Raw genomic sequence first — 12,034 nt, forward strand, 5'->3', positions numbered from 1 at the left:
GTTTTATAGTGTTTATGAAGTATCAGCTTAAATGACAAATATGGATGTTAGTAATGGTAAATAAGAATCATTTACTTAACCTAATTGTCTAGGTTTCATGACACTAACTTGATAATTGAGATTTTTATGAGCAGCTAAAAATATGAATTTGTAATATGAGTCAAAATTATGATATATAAGCACGTTTTATAGTGTTTATTATCAAGTATGAGCCTAAATGAAATATATGGAAGTTAATAATGGTAAATAAGAACCATTTACTTAATATAATGGTTAGGGTTTTATGACACTAACTTTTTGTAACACTACTATTAATTGAATATCAATTACATCCAATACCCATTACACGCACGTTGCATAAAACCATTAATATTAGCAGTGCCTTCTATTCCATTTTCAACGGAAAATGTTGTAACTTTCCCAAGTGATAGAAATGTTAATTCATGTCTCAGCATGCCTCCAGTGATCTGCAGTACTGCCATCTAAAACACAAATAGTCAGTTAAATATGTATAATGGTTAAAGAAATAATTATAATGCTTAGCAATAAAACAGATAGTACAAATCTACCAGAATGTTTTGTTGAGTTTTAATGTAAAACAAAATATAAGTAAAGAATACACTTGTACATTAACATAAAATTGCTGCTTTTCAATATTAAAATAATAAGAGTTTGTAATACTTGTATAACGTATACAATAAGAATCATTGTCATAATTTAGTAGTCAAGGTTTCTAGACACTAACATGAGAATTGAGTGTTTTATAAACAGTTAAAAATATGACTTTGTAAAATTACCATGTAAAATCATGTTTTATTGTGTTTATGAAGTATCAGCTTAAATGTAATATTTGAATGTCAATTATTGAAAGTTAGAATCATTTGCTTATAATCTAATGATCAGAGTTTCATGACACTGACTTTTTGTTACACTACTATTAATTTAATATCAATTAAATTCAATACCCATTACACGCACGTTGCACAAAACCATTATTATTAGCAGTACTGTCTAGTCCATTTTCAACGTAGGATGTTGATGTTTTGCATAGTGGTAGAAATGTGAATTCATGTCTCAGCATGTATTGAGTGATCTGCTGTACTGCCATCTAAAAATAAAAAATAGTCAGTTAAATATTATGTGTATAGTGGTTGGAGAATAACTTGAGAATACAGTGTTTTACAAGCAGTTCAAAGTATGACTTTGTAATATTTGTTTAAATTACCATGTAAAATCATGTCAAAATTATGATATTAAATCATTTTTTATTGTGTTTGTGAAGTATCAGCTTAAATGTAATATTTGAATGTCAATTATTGAAAATTAGAATCATTTGCTTATAATCTAATGGTCAGGGTTTCATGACACTGACTTTTTGTTACACTACTATTAATTTAATATCAATTAAATTCAATACCCATTACACGCACGTTGCACAAAACCCTTGTTATTAGCAGTATCGTCTAGTACATTTTCAACGTAGGATATTGATATTTAGCATAGTGGTAGAAATGTGAATTCATGTCTCGGCATGTATTGAATGATCTGCTGTACTGCCATCTAAAAAAAAAATAGTAAGTTAAATATGTATAATGGTTGGAGGATAAAATGTCGCTACTAGACACCGTAAGGAGGACAACAATTTTTATATAACAACTAGTACGTGGACAACACTGAATAATTTTTTAAATGGAAACAATCAAAACATAAACTAACAGACAAACACTTCATTTTTATTACAAAATTCTTGAAAACAATTTACAGTTGAAACTCAAATACAAATACGAATGTAAAACTGCAAAATGATAGGAAATATAGACATAATATTATATAACAGACGATAAGAAATAATAATTATGATAAGCCATAAAAGATAGTACCTACAAATATACCAGAATGTTTTGTAGAATATAAAATGTACCTATTATAAGTGTGACTATTTGTACAACCGAAAATTTGCTCCTTTTCAATACGAAAAAAGTGGGTATCGCTCCGGTGTATAGTAGAGATGGTGAGTAGGTCACTGGTCACTATAATGGATGTGTTAAATTTGAATGCAACGACGGGTAGGATTGTATACGAAAAACGATTCTGAACGGAGATGATTTGTCAGTCAATGATAATTAGTTGGATATATTATATTATTACCTATATTTAAATTGTAATATATCGTTATTTTACGCGATTTCGTAAAAAATTATATTTCATACGCACATAAAATGTTTTCTATATTGACAATGGATTTATTTTTTTACTGTTACTTGAAGGAAAACTTATGGATAACCTAGTATATCCAACCTTAAGTATAAATCACAAAGATTTTATGAATTTTCAACTTCAAAATTCTTTGCAAATTTTCGTGATTTTGATATATTTTCTAAACATTTGAACTTTAAATGCTTATAAACAATAATTGTGACTAACGATTTTTGATTTATTTTTTACTACGATAAGTTTCAATTATCTATAAACTATAAGTAGCTTAAAAAATGTCAAAATATTTTGAAAATTTAATCGCAAATAGATAACGCTAATATAAACGTTTGTTGAAAATTTCAAGTATTTACAATGATTCGTTTTTGACTTGCAGCAAAATCAAAAAATCGATTTTGTCTTTTCAAAGAGGGGCTGAAGTCAAAAACGAAGCGTTATTACTACTCCAAAAAGTGATGACGGACACAAAAATAATACAAACATCATTGTAAAATCAATACATTCATCACTCCGTTCAGAATCTAAAAATATTAATTTGTATTATTCGTCAAAATTAACTTGTAAAATCATATTTTATAGTTTTTATGAAGTAAAAATATCAGGTTAAATGAAACATGTGCAAGTTAAAAATTATAAATTAGAATCATTTTCGTAATCGAGTAGTCAAGGATCAAGACACTTACTTGTGTTAACTTCGGGCATAAAATATGAACAATTCGTTTATAATATCAAAAATCTTTATTAAATGAACAACAACTACACCCAATAGCTAAGTAAAAACAACCGTCAATTATGTCAAAAGGCCGTCCGGCGAACGGCACACAACCAACTAGTTTTACTCTGAGGCGATCGGGCATCGGCCGACGGATGTCGTCCCCACTACCGCCCTCTGTCGGTGCATACATTTAATAATTTTGAGTGTTTTATAAGCAGTTTAAAATTGGAATTTGTCAAAATTATCATATAAAAACATGTATTATAGTGTATTCAAAATACCAGGTTAAATGAAACACGTGAAAGACAATAATGGTAAATTTCTTAAACTATTGTTCAACCTTCTAAACATTAACTTAATATTTGAGTGTTTTATAAATGTTTTATAATGATCATTTAAATATTATAGTAAAAATAAAATATATTTATAGCATAGGTAAAATTTAAGAATAAACAATACAAGCTAAAGTTGTTTACTATTATTTTATTCAGATATTTAACAAATCTCAATTGTTTCACAGCTATTAATTTAGTATCAATTATATTCAATAACCATTGCATAAATCCAATATTATTATCAGTATCTTCTAGTCCATTTTCAACCTAGGATGTTGATACTCTCCTTAGTGGTAGAAATGTGAATTCGTGTCTCAGCATGCCTTGATTGATCTGATATACTGCCATCTGAAAAAATGTAGTAAGTTAATAACGTATAACCGTTGGAGAATAAGTTGAGAATACAGTGTTTTACAGGCAGTTCAAAGTATGAATTTGTAATATCAGTCAATATTATCATATAAAAAACATGTTTTATAGTGTTTATGAAGTATCAGCTTAAATGACAAATATGGATGTTAGTAATGGTAAATAAGAATCATTTACTTAACCTAATTGTCTAGGTTTCATGACACTAACTTGATAATTGAGATTTTTATGAGCAGCTAAAAATATGAATTTGTAATATGAGTCAAAATTATGATATATAAGCACGTTTTATAGTGTTTATTATCAAGTATGAGCCTAAATGAAATATATGGAAGTTAATAATGGTAAATAAGAACCATTTACTTAATATAATGGTTAGGGTTTTATGACACTAACTTTTTGTAACACTACTATTAATTGAATATCAATTACATCCAATACCCATTACACGCACGTTGCATAAAACCATTAATATTAGCAGTGCCTTCTATTCCATTTTCAACGGAAAATGTTGTAACTTTCCCAAGTGATAGAAATGTTAATTCATGTCTCAGCATGCCTCCAGTGATCTGCAGTACTGCCATCTAAAACACAAATAGTCAGTTAAATATGTATAATGGTTAAAGAAATAATTATAATGCTTAGCAATAAAACAGATAGTACAAATCTACCAGAATGTTTTGTTGAGTTTTAATGTAAAACAAAATATAAGTAAAGAATACACTTGTACATTAACATAAAATTGCTGCTTTTCAATATTAAAATAATAAGAGTTTGTAATACTTGTATAACGTATACAATAAGAATCATTGTCATAATTTAGTAGTCAAGGTTTCTAGACACTAACATGAGAATTGAGTGTTTTATAAACAGTTAAAAATATGACTTTGTAAAATTACCATGTAAAATCATGTTTTATTGTGTTTATGAAGTATCAGCTTAAATGTAATATTTGAATGTCAATTATTGAAAGTTAGAATCATTTGCTTATAATCTAATGATCAGAGTTTCATGACACTGACTTTTTGTTACACTACTATTAATTTAATATCAATTAAATTCAATACCCATTACACGCACGTTGCACAAAACCATTATTATTAGCAGTACTGTCTAGTCCATTTTCAACGTAGGATGTTGATGTTTTGCATAGTGGTAGAAATGTGAATTCATGTCTCAGCATGTATTGAGTGATCTGCTGTACTGCCATCTAAAAATAAAAAATAGTCAGTTAAATATTATGTGTATAGTGGTTGGAGAATAACTTGAGAATACAGTGTTTTACAAGCAGTTCAAAGTATGACTTTGTAATATTTGTTTAAATTACCATGTAAAATCATGTCAAAATTATGATATTAAATCATTTTTTATTGTGTTTGTGAAGTATCAGCTTAAATGTAATATTTGAATGTCAATTATTGAAAATTAGAATCATTTGCTTATAATCTAATGGTCAGGGTTTCATGACACTGACTTTTTGTTACACTACTATTAATTTAATATCAATTAAATTCAATACCCATTACACGCACGTTGCACAAAACCCTTGTTATTAGCAGTATCGTCTAGTACATTTTCAACGTAGGATATTGATATTTAGCATAGTGGTAGAAATGTGAATTCATGTCTCGGCATGTATTGAATGATCTGCTGTACTGCCATCTAAAAAAAAAATAGTAAGTTAAATATGTATAATGGTTGGAGGATAAAATGTCGCTACTAGACACCGTAAGGAGGACAACAATTTTTATATAACAACTAGTACGTGGACAACACTGAATAATTTTTTAAATGGAAACAATCAAAACATAAACTAACAGACAAACACTTCATTTTTATTACAAAATTCTTGAAAACAATTTACAGTTGAAACTCAAATACAAATACGAATGTAAAACTGCAAAATGATAGGAAATATAGACATAATATTATATAACAGACGATAAGAAATAATAATTATGATAAGCCATAAAAGATAGTACCTACAAATATACCAGAATGTTTTGTAGAATATAAAATGTACCTATTATAAGTGTGACTATTTGTACAACCGAAAATTTGCTCCTTTTCAATACGAAAAAAGTGGGTATCGCTCCGGTGTATAGTAGAGATGGTGAGTAGGTCACTGGTCACTATAATGGATGTGTTAAATTTGAATGCAACGACGGGTAGGATTGTATACGAAAAACGATTCTGAACGGAGATGATTTGTCAGTCAATGATAATTAGTTGGATATATTATATTATTACCTATATTTAAATTGTAATATATCGTTATTTTACGCGATTTCGTAAAAAATTATATTTCATACGCACATAAAATGTTTTCTATATTGACAATGGATTTATTTTTTTACTGTTACTTGAAGGAAAACTTATGGATAACCTAGTATATCCAACCTTAAGTATAAATCACAAAGATTTTATGAATTTTCAACTTCAAAATTCTTTGCAAATTTTCGTGATTTTGATATATTTTCTAAACATTTGAACTTTAAATGCTTATAAACAATAATTGTGACTAACGATTTTTGATTTATTTTTTACTACGATAAGTTTCAATTATCTATAAACTATAAGTAGCTTAAAAAATGTCAAAATATTTTGAAAATTTAATCGCAAATAGATAACGCTAATATAAACGTTTGTTGAAAATTTCAAGTATTTACAATGATTCGTTTTTGACTTGCAGCAAAATCAAAAAATCGATTTTGTCTTTTCAAAGAGGGGCTGAAGTCAAAAACGAAGCGTTATTACTACTCCAAAAAGTGATGACGGACACAAAAATAATACAAACATCATTGTAAAATCAATACATTCATCACTCCGTTCAGAATCTAAAAATATTAATTTGTATTATTCGTCAAAATTAACTTGTAAAATCATATTTTATAGTTTTTATGAAGTAAAAATATCAGGTTAAATGAAACATGTGCAAGTTAAAAATTATAAATTAGAATCATTTTCGTAATCGAGTAGTCAAGGATCAAGACACTTACTTGTGTTAACTTCGGGCATAAAATATGAACAATTCGTTTATAATATCAAAAATCTTTATTAAATGAACAACAACTACACCCAATAGCTAAGTAAAAACAACCGTCAATTATGTCAAAAGGCCGTCCGGCGAACGGCACACAACCAACTAGTTTTACTCTGAGGCGATCGGGCATCGGCCGACGGATGTCGTCCCCACTACCGCCCTCTGTCGGTGCATACATTTAATAATTTTGAGTGTTTTATAAGCAGTTTAAAATTGGAATTTGTCAAAATTATCATATAAAAACATGTATTATAGTGTATTCAAAATACCAGGTTAAATGAAACACGTGAAAGACAATAATGGTAAATTTCTTAAACTATTGTTCAACCTTCTAAACATTAACTTAATATTTGAGTGTTTTATAAATGTTTTATAATGATCATTTAAATATTATAGTAAAAATAAAATATATTTATAGCATAGGTAAAATTTAAGAATAAACAATACAAGCTAAAGTTGTTTACTATTATTTTATTCAGATATTTAACAAATCTCAATTGTTTCACAGCTATTAATTTAGTATCAATTATATTCAATAACCATTGCATAAATCCAATATTATTATCAGTATCTTCTAGTCCATTTTCAACCTAGGATGTTGATACTCTCCTTAGTGGTAGAAATGTGAATTCGTGTCTCAGCATGCCTTGATTGATCTGATATACTGCCATCTGAAAAAATGTAGTAAGTTAATAACGTATAACCGTTGGAGAATAAGTTGAGAATACAGTGTTTTACAGGCAGTTCAAAGTATGAATTTGTAATATCAGTCAATATTATCATATAAAAAACATGTTTTATAGTGTTTATGAAGTATCAGCTTAAATGACAAATATGGATGTTAGTAATGGTAAATAAGAATCATTTACTTAACCTAATTGTCTAGGTTTCATGACACTAACTTGATAATTGAGATTTTTATGAGCAGCTAAAAATATGAATTTGTAATATGAGTCAAAATTATGATATATAAGCACGTTTTATAGTGTTTATTATCAAGTATGAGCCTAAATGAAATATATGGAAGTTAATAATGGTAAATAAGAACCATTTACTTAATATAATGGTTAGGGTTTTATGACACTAACTTTTTGTAACACTACTATTAATTGAATATCAATTACATCCAATACCCATTACACGCACGTTGCATAAAACCATTAATATTAGCAGTGCCTTCTATTCCATTTTCAACGGAAAATGTTGTAACTTTCCCAAGTGATAGAAATGTTAATTCATGTCTCAGCATGCCTCCAGTGATCTGCAGTACTGCCATCTAAAACACAAATAGTCAGTTAAATATGTATAATGGTTAAAGAAATAATTATAATGCTTAGCAATAAAACAGATAGTACAAATCTACCAGAATGTTTTGTTGAGTTTTAATGTAAAACAAAATATAAGTAAAGAATACACTTGTACATTAACATAAAATTGCTGCTTTTCAATATTAAAATAATAAGAGTTTGTAATACTTGTATAACGTATACAATAAGAATCATTGTCATAATTTAGTAGTCAAGGTTTCTAGACACTAACATGAGAATTGAGTGTTTTATAAACAGTTAAAAATATGACTTTGTAAAATTACCATGTAAAATCATGTTTTATTGTGTTTATGAAGTATCAGCTTAAATGTAATATTTGAATGTCAATTATTGAAAGTTAGAATCATTTGCTTATAATCTAATGATCAGAGTTTCATGACACTGACTTTTTGTTACACTACTATTAATTTAATATCAATTAAATTCAATACCCATTACACGCACGTTGCACAAAACCATTATTATTAGCAGTACTGTCTAGTCCATTTTCAACGTAGGATGTTGATGTTTTGCATAGTGGTAGAAATGTGAATTCATGTCTCAGCATGTATTGAGTGATCTGCTGTACTGCCATCTAAAAATAAAAAATAGTCAGTTAAATATTATGTGTATAGTGGTTGGAGAATAACTTGAGAATACAGTGTTTTACAAGCAGTTCAAAGTATGACTTTGTAATATTTGTTTAAATTACCATGTAAAATCATGTCAAAATTATGATATTAAATCATTTTTTATTGTGTTTGTGAAGTATCAGCTTAAATGTAATATTTGAATGTCAATTATTGAAAATTAGAATCATTTGCTTATAATCTAATGGTCAGGGTTTCATGACACTGACTTTTTGTTACACTACTATTAATTTAATATCAATTAAATTCAATACCCATTACACGCACGTTGCACAAAACCCTTGTTATTAGCAGTATCGTCTAGTACATTTTCAACGTAGGATATTGATATTTAGCATAGTGGTAGAAATGTGAATTCATGTCTCGGCATGTATTGAATGATCTGCTGTACTGCCATCTAAAAAAAAAATAGTAAGTTAAATATGTATAATGGTTGGAGGATAAAATGTCGCTACTAGACACCGTAAGGAGGACAACAATTTTTATATAACAACTAGTACGTGGACAACACTGAATAATTTTTTAAATGGAAACAATCAAAACATAAACTAACAGACAAACACTTCATTTTTATTACAAAATTCTTGAAAACAATTTACAGTTGAAACTCAAATACAAATACGAATGTAAAACTGCAAAATGATAGGAAATATAGACATAATATTATATAACAGACGATAAGAAATAATAATTATGATAAGCCATAAAAGATAGTACCTACAAATATACCAGAATGTTTTGTAGAATATAAAATGTACCTATTATAAGTGTGACTATTTGTACAACCGAAAATTTGCTCCTTTTCAATACGAAAAAAGTGGGTATCGCTCCGGTGTATAGTAGAGATGGTGAGTAGGTCACTGGTCACTATAATGGATGTGTTAAATTTGAATGCAACGACGGGTAGGATTGTATACGAAAAACGATTCTGAACGGAGATGATTTGTCAGTCAATGATAATTAGTTGGATATATTATATTATTACCTATATTTAAATTGTAATATATCGTTATTTTACGCGATTTCGTAAAAAATTATATTTCATACGCACATAAAATGTTTTCTATATTGACAATGGATTTATTTTTTTACTGTTACTTGAAGGAAAACTTATGGATAACCTAGTATATCCAACCTTAAGTATAAATCACAAAGATTTTATGAATTTTCAACTTCAAAATTCTTTGCAAATTTTCGTGATTTTGATATATTTTCTAAACATTTGAACTTTAAATGCTTATAAACAATAATTGTGACTAACGATTTTTGATTTATTTTTTACTACGATAAGTTTCAATTATCTATAAGTAGCTTAAAAAATGTCAAAATATTTTGAAAATTTAATCGCAAATAGATAACGCTAATATAAACGTTTGTTGAAAATTTCAAGTATTTACAATGATTCGTTTTTGACTTGCAGCAAAATCAAAAAATCGATTTTGTCTTTTCAAAGAGGGGCTGAAGTCAAAAACGAAGCATTATTACTACTCCAAAAAGTGATGACGGACACAAAAATAATACAAACATCATTGTAAAATCAATACAATCATCACTCCGTTCAGAATCTAAAAATATTAATTTGTATTATTCGTCAAAATTAACTTGTAAAATCATATTTTATAGTTTTTATGAAGTAAAAATATCAGGTTAAATGAAACATGTGCAAGTTAAAAATTATAAATTAGAATCATTTTCGTAATCGAGTAGTCAAGGATCAAGACACTTACTTGTGTTAACTTCGGGCATAAAATATGAACAATTCGTTTATAATATCAAAAATCTTTATTAAATGAACAACAACTACACCCAATAGCTAAGTAAAAACAACCGTCAATTATGTCAAAAGGCCGTCCGGCGAACGGCACACAACCAACTAGTTTTACTCTGAGGCGATCGGGCATCGGCCGACGGATGTCGTCCCCACTACCGCCCTCTGTCGGTGCATACATTTAATAATTTTGAGTGTTTTATAAGCAGTTTAAAATTGGAATTTGTCAAAATTATCATATAAAAACATGTATTATAGTGTATTCAAAATACCAGGTTAAATGAAACACGTGAAAGACAATAATGGTAAATTTCTTAAACTATTGTTCAACCTTCTAAACATTAACTTAATATTTGAGTGTTTTATAAATGTTTTATAATGATCATTTAAATATTATAGTAAAAATAAAATATATTTATAGCATAGGTAAAATTTAAGAATAAACAATACAAGCTAAAGTTGTTTACTATTATTTTATTCAGATATTTAACAAATCTCAATTGTTTCACAGCTATTAATTTAGTATCAATTATATTCAATAACCATTGCATAAATCCAATATTATTATCAGTATCTTCTAGTCCATTTTCAACCTAGGATGTTGATACTCTCCTTAGTGGTAGAAATGTGAATTCGTGTCTCAGCATGCCTTGATTGATCTGATATACTGCCATCTGAAAAAATGTAGTAAGTTAATAACGTATAACCGTTGGAGAATAAGTTGAGAATACAGTGTTTTACAGGCAGTTCAAAGTATGAATTTGTAATATCAGTCAATATTATCATATAAAAAAACATGTTTTATAGTGTTTATGAAGTATCAGCTTAAATGACAAATATGGATGTTAGTAATGGTAAATAAGAATCATTTACTTAACCTAATTGTCTAGGTTTCATGACACTAACTTGATAATTGAGATTTTTATGAGCAGCTAAAAATATGAATTTGTAATATGAGTCAAAATTATTTTATATAAGCACGTTTTATAGTGTTTATTATCAAGTATGAGCCTAAATGAAATATATGGAAGTTAATAATGGTAAATAAGAACCATTTACTTAATATAATGGTTAGGGTTTTATGACACTAACTTTTTGTAACACTACTATTAATTGAATATCAATTACATCCAATACCCATTACACGCACGTTGCATAAAACCATTAATATTAGCAGTGCCTTCTATTCCATTTTCAACGGAAAATGTTGTAACTTTCCCAAGTGATAGAAATGTTAATTCATGTCTCAGCATGCCTCCATGATCTGCAGTACTGCCATCTAAAACACAAATAGTCAGTTAAATATGTATAATGGTTAAAGAAATAATTATAATGCTTAGCAATAAAACAGATAGTACAAATCTACCAGAATGTTTTGTTGAGTTTTAATGTAAAACAAAATATAAGTAAAGAATACACTTGTACATTAACATAAAATTGCTGCTTTTCAATATTAAAATAATAAGAGTTTGTAATACTTGTATAACGTATACAATAAGAATCATTGTCATAATTTAGTAGTCAAGGTTTCTAGACACTAACATGAGAATTGAGTGTTTTATAAACAGTTAAAAATATGACTTTGTAAAATTACCATGTAAAATCATGTTTTATTGTGTTTATGAAGTATCAG

At 27.7% G+C, this 12,034-nt stretch overlaps 3 long non-coding RNA genes across 4 annotated transcripts; all 3 read right to left on the minus strand.

The window, feature by feature from the left end:
* Positions 1-382: 382 nt before the first annotated feature.
* On the minus strand, positions 383-3,608 carry LOC132931371 (uncharacterized). Its single transcript, XR_009662539.1, has 4 exons — positions 3,482-3,608; positions 1,418-1,560; positions 966-1,108; positions 383-482 (listed from the first exon to the last, which is right to left on the minus strand). It is a non-coding gene; the product is annotated as an uncharacterized LOC132931371 (long non-coding RNA).
* A 509-nt stretch (positions 3,609-4,117) lies between these two features.
* On the minus strand, positions 4,118-7,343 carry LOC132931370 (uncharacterized). The gene is made up of 4 exons (XR_009662538.1): positions 7,217-7,343; positions 5,153-5,295; positions 4,701-4,843; positions 4,118-4,217 (listed from the first exon to the last, which is right to left on the minus strand). It is a non-coding gene; the product is annotated as an uncharacterized LOC132931370 (long non-coding RNA).
* A 509-nt stretch (positions 7,344-7,852) lies between these two features.
* On the minus strand, positions 7,853-11,071 carry LOC132931374 (uncharacterized). Of its 2 annotated transcripts, XR_009662542.1 has the most exons (4): positions 10,945-11,071; positions 8,888-9,030; positions 8,436-8,578; positions 7,853-7,952 (listed from the first exon to the last, which is right to left on the minus strand). It is a non-coding gene; the product is annotated as an uncharacterized LOC132931374 (long non-coding RNA). The 2 variants fall into 2 exon arrangements; XR_009662543.1 differs by lacking the exon at positions 10,945-11,071 and having other exon boundaries at positions 8,888-9,217.
* Between the last annotated feature and the right edge of the window lie 963 nt (positions 11,072-12,034).

The sequence above is a fragment of the Rhopalosiphum padi genome, unplaced genomic scaffold, assembly GCF_020882245.1.
Source record: "Rhopalosiphum padi isolate XX-2018 unplaced genomic scaffold, ASM2088224v1 scaffold1, whole genome shotgun sequence".
Classification (NCBI taxonomy): domain Eukaryota; kingdom Metazoa; phylum Arthropoda; class Insecta; order Hemiptera; family Aphididae; genus Rhopalosiphum; species Rhopalosiphum padi.